General features: G+C 39.3%; 1 pseudogene; it reads left to right on the forward strand.

The window, feature by feature from the left end:
• Window positions 1-6,522: 6,522 nt before the first annotated feature.
• LOC138929873 (large ribosomal subunit protein eL27-like) lies at window positions 6,523-10,997 on the forward strand (annotated as a pseudogene).
• Window positions 10,998-11,670: the final 673 nt, after the last annotated feature.

Genomic DNA, 11,670 nt, shown 5'->3' on the forward strand with positions numbered 1-11,670 from the left:
TGATACTGATTCACAGCCACATTTGGAAGGCACTGTGGGACAGTCAAAGGTATCTGTTTGTTATAGAAGCAGAAAGAAAATGGCTAAGTAGAATTCTGATTCAGATGTTGCTAATCACTGAGTTTGTGACCTTGGGCCAAGCATTTAAAATTACATTAACTTCACGCTCTCCTCTGTAGGTTTTCTAGTTCCTCCTCATTCCTAGCTTCCTCTCATCCATGAATTTCTCACAGTCCAAGTTGTCTCAGGGCCTCTCTTACCAGCTTCTCTTTGTATTTCTTTCAGCTTCTGCGGCTACTAACAATTTCCTTGTTCTTTCCTTTTGTTTCTTACTCCAACTAACTGAAGGAGATTAAATTGATTCAATCCATCACCATCATCCCTGATAGACAATTTTCTCACAGGCCACTGGGACCACTAGGACCTCTAGGCCAGTAAATCACTCAATAGCCTATAGTCTGGCTGCTTTAGAGTTGGATGGTCTCCCCATTCCAGGCAGCTGAGGCCAAGCATGTACACAACAAGGTCATCTGAGCATCTGAAACTGCCTAGACCATTTTCCTTAGTAAACCTTACACTTGAAGTCATAGTTGCCTAAAATAGTCCCTTTCCTCTTTAAAACTGTATAATTTTATTAATATCCCAGCCAAGCATGTGGACAATGACGAGCGTATGCTTGATGCAGTATTATAATCCTAAATAAGTCACCTACTTCTTAAATGAGCTTAAGGAACCATGAAGCAGCCATATTGGTTTCTTATTAGCTTAAGGTCATCCTTGATGTGTGGATGTATGATGTATGGATGACCTTATTAGCTTAAGGTCATCCTTACTTATTCCTTAATAAAAACAAGGTTATTGTGGTATCATTCATGAATATTTAAAACAATTATATTTACCTTTTTTATTTTGCTTTTGGAGAAGGGGGTCACCATTAAAACCTAACTCCTACATATGTGCCATGGGTTCCATTACCTCCCATCAGCTTCAGGAGCAGAACTTATGGATTATCCTTAACTGTCTTTATCTTCAACTTCTCTTTTCAGTCAGATTCGGCATAAATTTTAAGATATGTCCTTGGTTCCAATCTGAGTATAGTAGATACTGTGTTGTGCCATCTAGATCCTTCTTCATTCTCTCAGCTTCTGGTAATGCAACCAAGAGACAGTCTTCAGCTGTCAACCCTCTCCAAAAACTGCAGCTTTTGTTGCAATGTGGGTCAACCCTTCAGGATGTAGTTCTGCCTGTGGGATTTGCTAAAGTCTCTTTTAAGACTATTAACACCCAAATTCTCCCTATGCCCAGTATACTTCTTTCCCTTCTCTCCTCCAGGTTTTGGTCTGTAAAGCACTCCCCAATAAACCTTCTGGAAGCTAATTTCTCTCTCAGAGTCTGCTTCCCAGTGAGCCCAACCTGTAACTCTGAGTCACATAGGCAGTCAACCTGATTATTCACTATGTCCAGCTATCACCACCACATGTGTGCACATACTTTGCATTTCAACTTTCTCTATGTTGCCAGACCTCATGGAAGCCCACATCTCACTTGGTTCCCAGCAATTAAAAAGGTGGCTAATAATATTCAGTGCAGGGGGTAATGCATATGAAACACTTTGAAAAGGCATGAAAGAGACTTGAAAATGTTCTTGTAAGTTGATCAGGAAAGCAAACAAATCAAAGAGAAGAAAGCCATAGTGGCATAAAGTTCTGAATTAAGGGAAGTTTTAGAAAGAAATAGTTCTCTACAATGTCCTAGAACTAGGATAAACACACAGTAAATTTCCTGGGACAGTTCCCCAGAATAACAAAGCATGAGATGGACAAGTGTGGACAGAATAATCAACCTGATTATTCATTCTACCTCAAACAAACTTTCAAGTGTGTGAAATCTAGCACTGGATGAGCTCAATAAAAGCCTAGCATGACTCTGAGAGCCAGGAGAGCAAGACTTGTCCTTTAAGATTTAATCCATAGCCTTACAAAACACTTAGCACCAAATTCAAGAGGATGAAGCAATGGACAAATGTTCAAGTAGTTTCCAAATTCCCCTTGTTGGTTTTCTCTCTGTAGTCTGTGACCCAACACTATTCACTCTCCAGATCCATCTACTTTCCCAACTCTCAACTGTGACCCTTGATTTCACAGACCCTGAAGTCCCTCCTCATAGCCTACTGTCACTGGAAACTAGTATTCCTGTGACAGATGCTTTGTGACCCAGTTCTCATAATCTCCCTCATACTTGTATGATCCTTCAAGAATAGTTTTGACTTGTTTTAGATTGTGCTTTTGTTTAATCAGTTACAAAGAAAAAATAAAGTGTGAATAAAGTTATAGAGGAGAAGGAAATGGCAACCCACTCCAATATTCTTACCTGGAGAATCCCAGGGACAGAGGAGCCTGTGGAGCTACAGTCAGTGGGGTCTCAAAGAATCGGACACAACTGAGTGACTAAACAACAGTTATAGAGAGAACCACTCTACTAATGAAATATGCATGATGGAATGTTAACAGTCAAAGTACTGGTTCAAGCAGTGATATGTCTCTTCATGCTCATATGCATGAGTATTGAATAAAAATCACCATCACATTGCCAAAATCCAAATGTGAAATGGCTCTTTGATTTGCAGCTGTGACCACTGTCTGCAGAGTCACTTGGTTCTCTACCCTGCCTCTCAGAGACACTGTTGTCCTCAAGCTATTGTTCTAACTGGGCTCTCCTGCAGCCTTCAGATTTTTGCCAGCCCTGTCCAACAGCTGCTAGTGTCTTCCAGCCATGCCCAGCAATGTTGTCCTCTCATAGCTGTGAGAAAAGTGGTTTTTAAAAGGTTCCATTTTTGCTTTCTCAATTTATGGTTACTTTACTTCTCCATTTGATAGGGATTTGAGCGTTTGTTGCCTACCATTGTATAGTAGGACTAGATTAGTTCAAGCATTTCATCAATGCAAGCAAACTGATAATGTTTTATCGCCCTCTAATTTTAATTGTTGATGTAAGTTCTGGTTGTCCATTACTGCATAACAACAACTCCACACTTAGTGGTATAAACCAGCAACAATCACCTATTATTATTACTATTATTATTTCACATTTCTGAGGTTGACTGGATTCACCTAAGTACTTCTTGCTCATGGTTTCTTGTTCAGCTACATGCAGGAAGTTGGCCTCATCTCAAAGTTTTCCTCACTCCCATGTCTGGTGGTGGTGCTGGCAGTTGACTAGGACCTCAGTTGGCTGGAATTGTTGGCCAGAACATGAACATATGACCCCTCTATGTTGCCTAGACTCCGTCACAACATGGCAGTTAGGTTCCAAGAGCAAGCATCCCAGAGAGAAAAAGCCAAATGAAAGCTCTACCACCTTTTATAACCTAATATTGGAAGTAACATGGCTTAGCTTCTGCTATATTCTACTGATCCAAATAGCCATAGAAATTCACCCGGTTTCAGGAGGAGGGAATATATACCACCTCTCTCTATGAGAGAATGGCAAAGTACATTTTAAGAAGAGAATGTAGAATGAGAGATATTGTTATGGCCATCATTAGAAAATGTAGTCTCTGACAATATACATTTTTTAACTTATACAAATAATACTATATTCGGTGCTGAAAATTTTGAATACATATAGGTAGTAATTCTTTTGTAACATTAAACAGGACTTATAACCTGCTAAGGAAAATAGAAGCACAGTCAACTTTGGGGTGTTTCATACCTACATGAAAATCATATTTTCTAATCCCAGTGTTGATTCTTCGGTGTTTGTGCTGCTTCCAGATATAAAAAGCAGTCTGAGAGATAGTTTGAGTGCTTAAATACTGAGAATTTTGAACATTTGATGATTAATGGGGGGTCAGCAAGACGAAGTATATAAAGACAAAGTCATCTCAGAAAACTCAGTGGATGTTTATTCCACTTACAGAATGTTATAGAGAACTATTCATTTTTAAAACTTCACTTAATTTGAAGCTTTATTCCACTTTTCCTTTCTTACCTTTGATATGTTTACTTTCCTGATTCAATTATAAGAATATTTTCAGAATTGCTTTCATGCCTTTTCAAAGTGTTCCATGTGTATTACCCCCATTTGATCCTCTGTAGTGCTGTCAGTCATTTGTAATGCAACTAGAACAATTAAGTAACAACTTTGTATTGTCATTTAAAATATTCATTTGCACAGTAGAGCCTGAGAAGATAAAAGATGGTAAATCAATGTCATGGCAAATCACAAGGCCACTAAAACAGTATCTAAGAATATATATTGTCAGGGGAAATGTGCATAATATATTAATTTTAATATCAAAACTGTATGTATATACATTGCAATATCTGTTGTTTCAATTACGTGTGTATATGAAGAAAATGGCAAGAGGGTAGTAAGATTATAGATAATTTCATTTGCTTCTTTATGCTATTTTGTATTTTCCAAGTTTTTTACAGTGAACATGTATTAGGATTTTAACTCAAAACTAAAAGTTTATGCATTTAAAAGCAAGGTCAAAAGAAAATAGTAAGAGAAAAAATCCTCAACACCATCCCTGATGAGGTTTGTATACATCTTTAATTTACCTAATTTTCATTATATTGCTGTGCATCCAACCATTTAACCAATCCTGAAAAGTAGAATAACTTCCACTTCATATCTTTTGAGAGGTACATTTCAATTGACGCAGTTATACTACCTGGATAGATCTCATTGAAACATGATGATACTTACAAGAGAAACACAAAGCAAAGTGTTATCAAAAAATTCTACTTGTAAAATTATAATGGTGGAACTGTATTACCAGTCTAAACTACTAAGAGTTGTGAATTTACACTTGATTCTACAGTTATATTTGTCATTAATATAAAAGAGTGGAATGGAGTTCTTTTTGAGATGGCTTGACCTTTTAAATTCATATTCCCACTTCAAATGACTCATTTGGTGAGAGCAACAATGTCACACACCAATATGAATAGAGAAGAGGGAGCAAAGATAAGAATGGAGGAGACAGAAGCAGCATTTTATAATTTATCAATATATGAAAGCTTACAATTAGTTTTTATTTAAAAAATAAGTACTGGAAGAATAAGTGGATGATGTGAATATGTGGCAACAGACAGCACGATGGGCCCACGAACTGTAATGATGAATCAACCATTTGAGCTGTGAGTCAAAGTATAGCACATCTACTGCTATGTGTGAGTAGAAAAGTAATCCTTGTGTTTCATTCCTGTCTTGCATCGCACTCATTTAACAGGTTTACCAAGTATTACAAAGGTAAATTGATATATTTTAACCAAATAAATGCAAATACTTATAAATTACAAAGGATAATTTCCAAGGATTTGTGGGGGCATTTATTCAATCATCATATTACACATTTGCTATAACTCATAGAGAGAGTACCTCTTGGTTTTCTTTCTACCTATCTGGCAACTCTTCAATCTACCTTACGAGTACCTCTTCTTCTCCCCTCCCTTTTTGATTTTGCTGCTGCCACAAATCCACATTCTGTCCTCTTTTCTTTTCACGCTGGATAATCTTTTGGGGAGATTCTACCTTCAGCCATGGCTTCCACCAATACTAACGACAAATGACTAACATCTATGTCACCAATCAGAATATCTCTTCTGTGTTTCAGACCCATAAATCCAACAACTTCTAGACACTTCATCTGAAATTACCAGAGGGACTTTAAACTCACAGAGTCTAAAACTGATCTCATGATTTTCCCAACCAAACATGGCATAACTTCAGCATCAGGCCTTCATTTTTTCTTCTGATTATAGAAAAAACATTCAAACTACCCTCTACACTTCCAATTATGTGACTTTCAAATATTCAGTTCAGCACTTGGGAATTTGGAGGGAATCATTCCGTTGTTTAAAATTCTTCATTATCTCCCTCTTATTTTCAAGACTGTTATTCTAACTGCCTAGTCTCCAGTCTTAACTCTTATCTCTCACTTCAGTTCCTTACTGAACTACTTGCAATTAGGGTAAAATTAGACCCTTTAGATTACAGGAAATGGAGACTAATTCTATCCACCTAAGGTATTTGGGGTTGTTGCAAAACTTTTATTGTAGCAGAAAAGAATCTCACACAAAACTAGGAATAGCTGCCACTCCAGACCTAAGACATCAAGACACTTGGTCAACCCTTAAGCACCAAGATTCTATGGAACTTTGCAGTAGTGTTCTAACACTATTCTTTTCACTCCATGCTATCTTTATCTTTCTATATTATGTCTCTTTCTACTAACAATTATTTGATACTTTGCATACTTCTTTGAGATGCCAAAGGTAGAGTCGATGATTGACACAATTAATTGTCATTACTTTTCTAGGCCCAGTTTTGGGCCACAAATTTCCTCCTATATTACTAGCCAGCCAACCAGGGTTGTCAGCTCTTGAGGCATTTCTAGCCATTAAGTGGCTAATGTTCACCAAGATGCCTTTCCTCAGGCTGGAGGATTGATTTAGGCAATTCTCAAAAAGAGATAATGGGCTTTCTGCTATAGGCCTGAGTGGTTGCTGTCAAATGGACAAGTTCACAAAACTCGGGAAGGTGATGCTCAGTCAGACAGTTCAGTCGCTCAGGCATGTCTGACTCTTCGCAACTTCATGGACCCCATACACCAGGCCACTCTGTCCATCACCAACTCCCGGAGCTTACTCAAACTCATGTCCATTGAGTGAATGATGATATCTAACCATCTCATCCTATGTTCTCCCCTTCTCCTCCTGCCTTCAGTCTTTCCCAGGTTCAGGGTCTTTTCCAATGAGTCAGCTCTTCACATCAGGTGCCAAAGTATTGGAGTTTTAGCTTCAACATCAGTCCTTCCAGTGAATATTCAGGACTGATTTCCTTTAAGATGGACTGGTTGGATCTCCTTGCAGTCCAAGGGACTCTCAAGAGTCTTCTCCAACACCACAGTTCAAAAGCATCCACACTTCACCACTCAGCTTTCTTTATAGTCCAACTCTCACATCCATATGTGACTAATGGAAAAACCATAGACTTGACTAGACGGACCTTAGTCAGCAAACTAATGTCTCTGCTTTTTAATATGCTGTCTAAGTTGATCATAACTTTCCTTCCAAAGAGTAAGCATCTTTTAATTTCATGACTGCAGTCACCATCTGCAGTGATTTTGGAGCCCCCCCAAATTAAAGCCTGCCACTGTTTCCACTGTTTTCCCATCTATTTGCCATGAAATGATGGGACCAGATGCCATGATCTTAGTTTTCTGAAAGTTGAGCTTTAAGCCAACTTTTTCACTCTCCTCTTTCACTTTCATCAAAAGGCTCTTTAGTTCTTCGCTTTCTGCCATAAGTGTGGTGTCATGTGTGTTTCTGAGGTTATTGATATTTTTCCTGGCAATGTTGATTCCAGCTTGTGCTTCATCCAGCCCAGCATTTCTCATGATGTATTCTGCATATAAGTTAAATAAGCAGGATGACAATATACAGCCTTGATGTACTCCTTTCCCTATTTGGAGTTAGTCTGTTGTCCAGTTCTAACTGTTTCTTCCTGACCTGAATACAGATTTCTCAGGAGGCAGGTCAGGTGGTCTGGTATTCCCATCTCTTGAAGAATTTTCCACAGTCTGTTGTGATCCACACAGTCAAAGGCTTTGGCATAATCAATAATGCAGAAGTAGATGTTTTTCTGGAACTCTCTTGCTTTTTCAGTGATCCAACAGATGTTGGCAATTTGATCTGGTTCCTCTGCCTTTTGTAAATCCAGAAGTTCACATATTATTGAAGCCTAGCTTGGAGAATTTTGAGCATTACTTTACTAGCATGTGAAATCAGTGCAATTGTGTGGTAGTTTGAGCATTCTTTGGCATTGACTTTCTTTGGGATGGGAATGAAAACTGACCATTTCCAGTCCTGTGGCCACTGCTGAGTTGTCCAAATTTGCTGGCATATTGAGTACAGCACTTTCATGGCATCATCTTTCAGGATTTGAAACAGCTCAACTGGAATTCCATCACCTCCACTAGCTTTGTTCATAGTGATGCTTCCTAAGGCCACTTGAATTTGCATTCCAGGATGTCTGGCTCTAGGTGAGTAATCACACCATTGTGGTGTGAAGATCTTTTTTTGTATAGTTCTTCTGCGTATTGTTGCCACTTCTTCTTAATATCTTCTGCTTCTGTTAGGTTCATACCATTTCTGTCCTTTATCAAGCCCATCTTTGCATGAAATATTCCCTTAGTATCTCTGATTTTCTTGAAGAGGTCTCTAGTCTTTCCCATCCTATTGTTTTCCTCTATTTCTTTGCATTGATCACTGAGGAAGTCTTTGTTATCTCTCCTTGCTATTCTTTGGAACTCTGCATTCAGATGGGTATATCTTTCCTTTTCTCCTTTGCTTTTCACTTCTCTTCTTTTTGCAGCTATATGTAAGGCCTCCTCAGACAGCCATTTTTCTTTTTTGCATTTCTTTTTCTTGGGGATGGTCTTGATCCCTCTCTCCTGTACAATGTCATAAACCTCCATCCATAGTTCATCAGGCACTCTATCTATCAGATCTAGTCCCTTAAATCTATTTCTCACTTCCACTGAATAATCCTAAGGGATTTGATTTAGGTCATACCTGAATGGTCTAGTGGTCTTCCCCACTTTCTTCAATTTAAGTCTGAATTTGGCAATAAGGAGTTTGTGATCTGAGCCACAGTCAGCTCCTGGTCTTGTTTTTGCTGACTGTATAGAGCTTCTCCATCTTTGGCTTCAAAGAATAGAATCAATCTGATTTTGGTGTTGACCATCTGGTGATGTCCATGTGTAGAGTTTTCTCTTGTGTTGTTGGAAGAAGGTGTTTGCTATGACCAGTGCATTTTCTTGGCAAAACTCTATTAGCCTTTGCCCTGCTTCATTCTATATTCCAAGGCCAAATTTGCCTGTTACTCCAGGTTTTTCTTGACTCCCTACTTTTGCATTCCAGTCCCTTATAATGAAAAGGACATCTTTTTTGGGTGTTAGTTCTAAAAGGTCTTATAGGTCTTCATAGAACTGTTCAACTTCAGCTTTTCAGCATTACTGGTCAGAGCATAGACTTGGATTACTGTGACATTGAATGATTTTTCCTTGGAAATGAACAGAGATCATTCAGTCATTTTCAAGATTGAATCCAAGTACTGCATTTCAGACTCTTTTGTTGACTATGATGGCTACTCTATTTCTTCTAAAGGATTCTTGCCCACAGTAGTAGATATAATGGTCATCTGAGTTAAACTCACCCATTCCAGTCCATTTTAGTTCGCTGATTCCTAGAATGCCGACATTCACTCTTGCAGTCTCCTGTTTGACCCCTTCCAATTTGCCTTGATTCATGGACCTAACATTCCAGGTTTCTATGTAATACTGCTCTTTACAGCATCAGACCTTGCTTTCATCACCCCGTCACATCCACAACTGGGTACTCTTTTTGCTTTGGCCCCATCCCTTCAGTCTTTCTGGAGTTATTACTCCAATGATCTGCAGTAGCATATTGGGCACCTACCAACCTGGGGAGTTCATCTTTCAGTGTCCTATCTTTTTGCCTTTTCATACTGTTTATGGGGTTCTCAAGGCAAGAATACTGAAGTAGTTTGCCATTCCCTTCTCCAGTGGACCACATTCTGTCAGACCTCTCCACCATGACCCTCCCATCTTGGGTGGCGCCACATGGCATGGCCTAGTTTCATTGAGTTAGCCAAGGCTGTGGTCCATGTGATTAGATTGGTTAGTTTTCTGTGATTATGGTTTTCAGTCTGTCTGCCCTCTGATGGAGAAGGATAAGAGCCTTATGGAAGCTTCCTGATAAGAGAGACTGACTGAGGGGGAAACTGAGTCTTGTTCTGATGGGGAGGTGTATGCTCAGTACATCTTTAATCCAATTTTCTGTTGATGGGTGGAGCTATGTTCCCTCCCTGCTATTTACCTGGGGCCAAACTATGGTGGAGGTAATGAAGATAATGCTGACCTCCTTCAAAAGATCCCATGCATGCTACACCAGTGCCCCCAACCCTGCAGCAGGCCGCCACTGACCCACGCCTCTGCTGGGGACTCCTGGACACTCACAGGCAAGTCTGGGTCAGTCTCTTATGGGGTCACTGCTCCTTTCTCCTGGGTCTTGGTGCACGAGTTTATTTTTTTTAATTAATTTATTTATGTACTTTATTTTACTTTACAATACTGTATTGGTTTTGCCATACATTGACATGAATCCACCATGGGTATATACACGCTCCCAATCCTGAATCCCCCTCCCACCTCCCACCCCATATCATCACTCTGGATCATCCCCATGCACCAGCCCCAAGCATCCTGTATCCTGTATCGAACATAGACTGGCACTTCACTTCTTACATGATAGTATACATGTTTCAATGCCATTCTCCCAAATCATCCCACCCTCTCCCTCTCCCTCAGAGTCCAAAAGTCCGTTCTATACATCTGTGTCTCTTTTGCTGTCTCGCATGCAGGGTCATCATTACCATATTTCTAAATTCCGTATATATGGGTGCATGAGTTTATATTCATACCACCCAAGAGTCTATTTCCCAGTCCTGAGTAAGTTCTGGCAGCTCCATGGTGGGGTTAATGGTGACCTCCTCTAAGAGGGCTTATGTTTCTCTGACCCCAGGTGATGCTGGTGAGGCTGTTCCTGGCCAGTTGCTATTCTGGACACAAAGTGATCATCGTGAAGAACATTGATGATGGCATCTCAGATTGACCCTACAGCCATGCTCTGGTAGCTAGAATTGATCGCTATCCCTACAAAGTGCCATGGGCAAGAAGAAAATGGGCAAGAGATCAAAGATCAAGTCTTTTGTGAAACTTTATCATCACCTCATGCCCACAAGGTTTTCTGTCAATAGCCCCTTGGACAAAACTGTTGTCAACAGGGATGTCTTCAGAGACTCTTCTTTCAAATGGCAAGGCTCAATGAGAGGCCAAGGTCAAGTTCAAGGAGAGATACAAGACTGGCAAGAATAAATGGTTCTTCCAGAAGCTGTGGTTTTAGTTTTATTTCAGTCATTAAAAATACAAAAAATTAATAAATAAAGGAGAGAGAGATAGTGGGCTTGTCAGTGACAACTAGCACATACAGTGGAAAAAATAGTTACAAACTATGAATTGAGGTAGGCAAAAATATAAATTTTATTTCTCTATAACTGAACTAAATCCCTATTTTGAAACTTTATTCTAGTGATAGCAAAAAGTCAGAGTTTGTTAATTTAAGGTAAGTCACTCAATTCAGGATTTTATAGGTCAAAAAAGAGTTCTTCCCTTACCACTTTTTCACATTTCTTAGTTTGGGTGCCACAAAAGCAACATCTGAGATGAAGAATTGGATTCTAATAGTTTATATGAAGTGTATCTTTGGAAACTAACGAGAGAGTGAAAAAACTGAGACATGAGAGAAGAATAAAACAGTACAGATTATTTTTATTGAGCTGTTGGCAATTGGGGTTCTATCCCAACTGTGACCCCTTAATAGCTGGTTAGTACGCAACCCATTATTGCCTTTGGAAAATAGGGTGTTGGAACACTTATCTTTCAATGCTCACTCCTCATTGGTTTAAAATTTTTCCTGGAGGCATTAATTGCCCTGTACCTTGCACGCAGGTTGAGAAAACCCCTGTATCTTCAGAAAATGTCCTAAGACAATAAAGTATAAATCTTGTGTGCATGCT

Source organism: Ovis canadensis, chromosome X (genome assembly GCF_042477335.2).
Source record: "Ovis canadensis isolate MfBH-ARS-UI-01 breed Bighorn chromosome X, ARS-UI_OviCan_v2, whole genome shotgun sequence".
Classification (NCBI taxonomy): domain Eukaryota; kingdom Metazoa; phylum Chordata; class Mammalia; order Artiodactyla; family Bovidae; genus Ovis; species Ovis canadensis.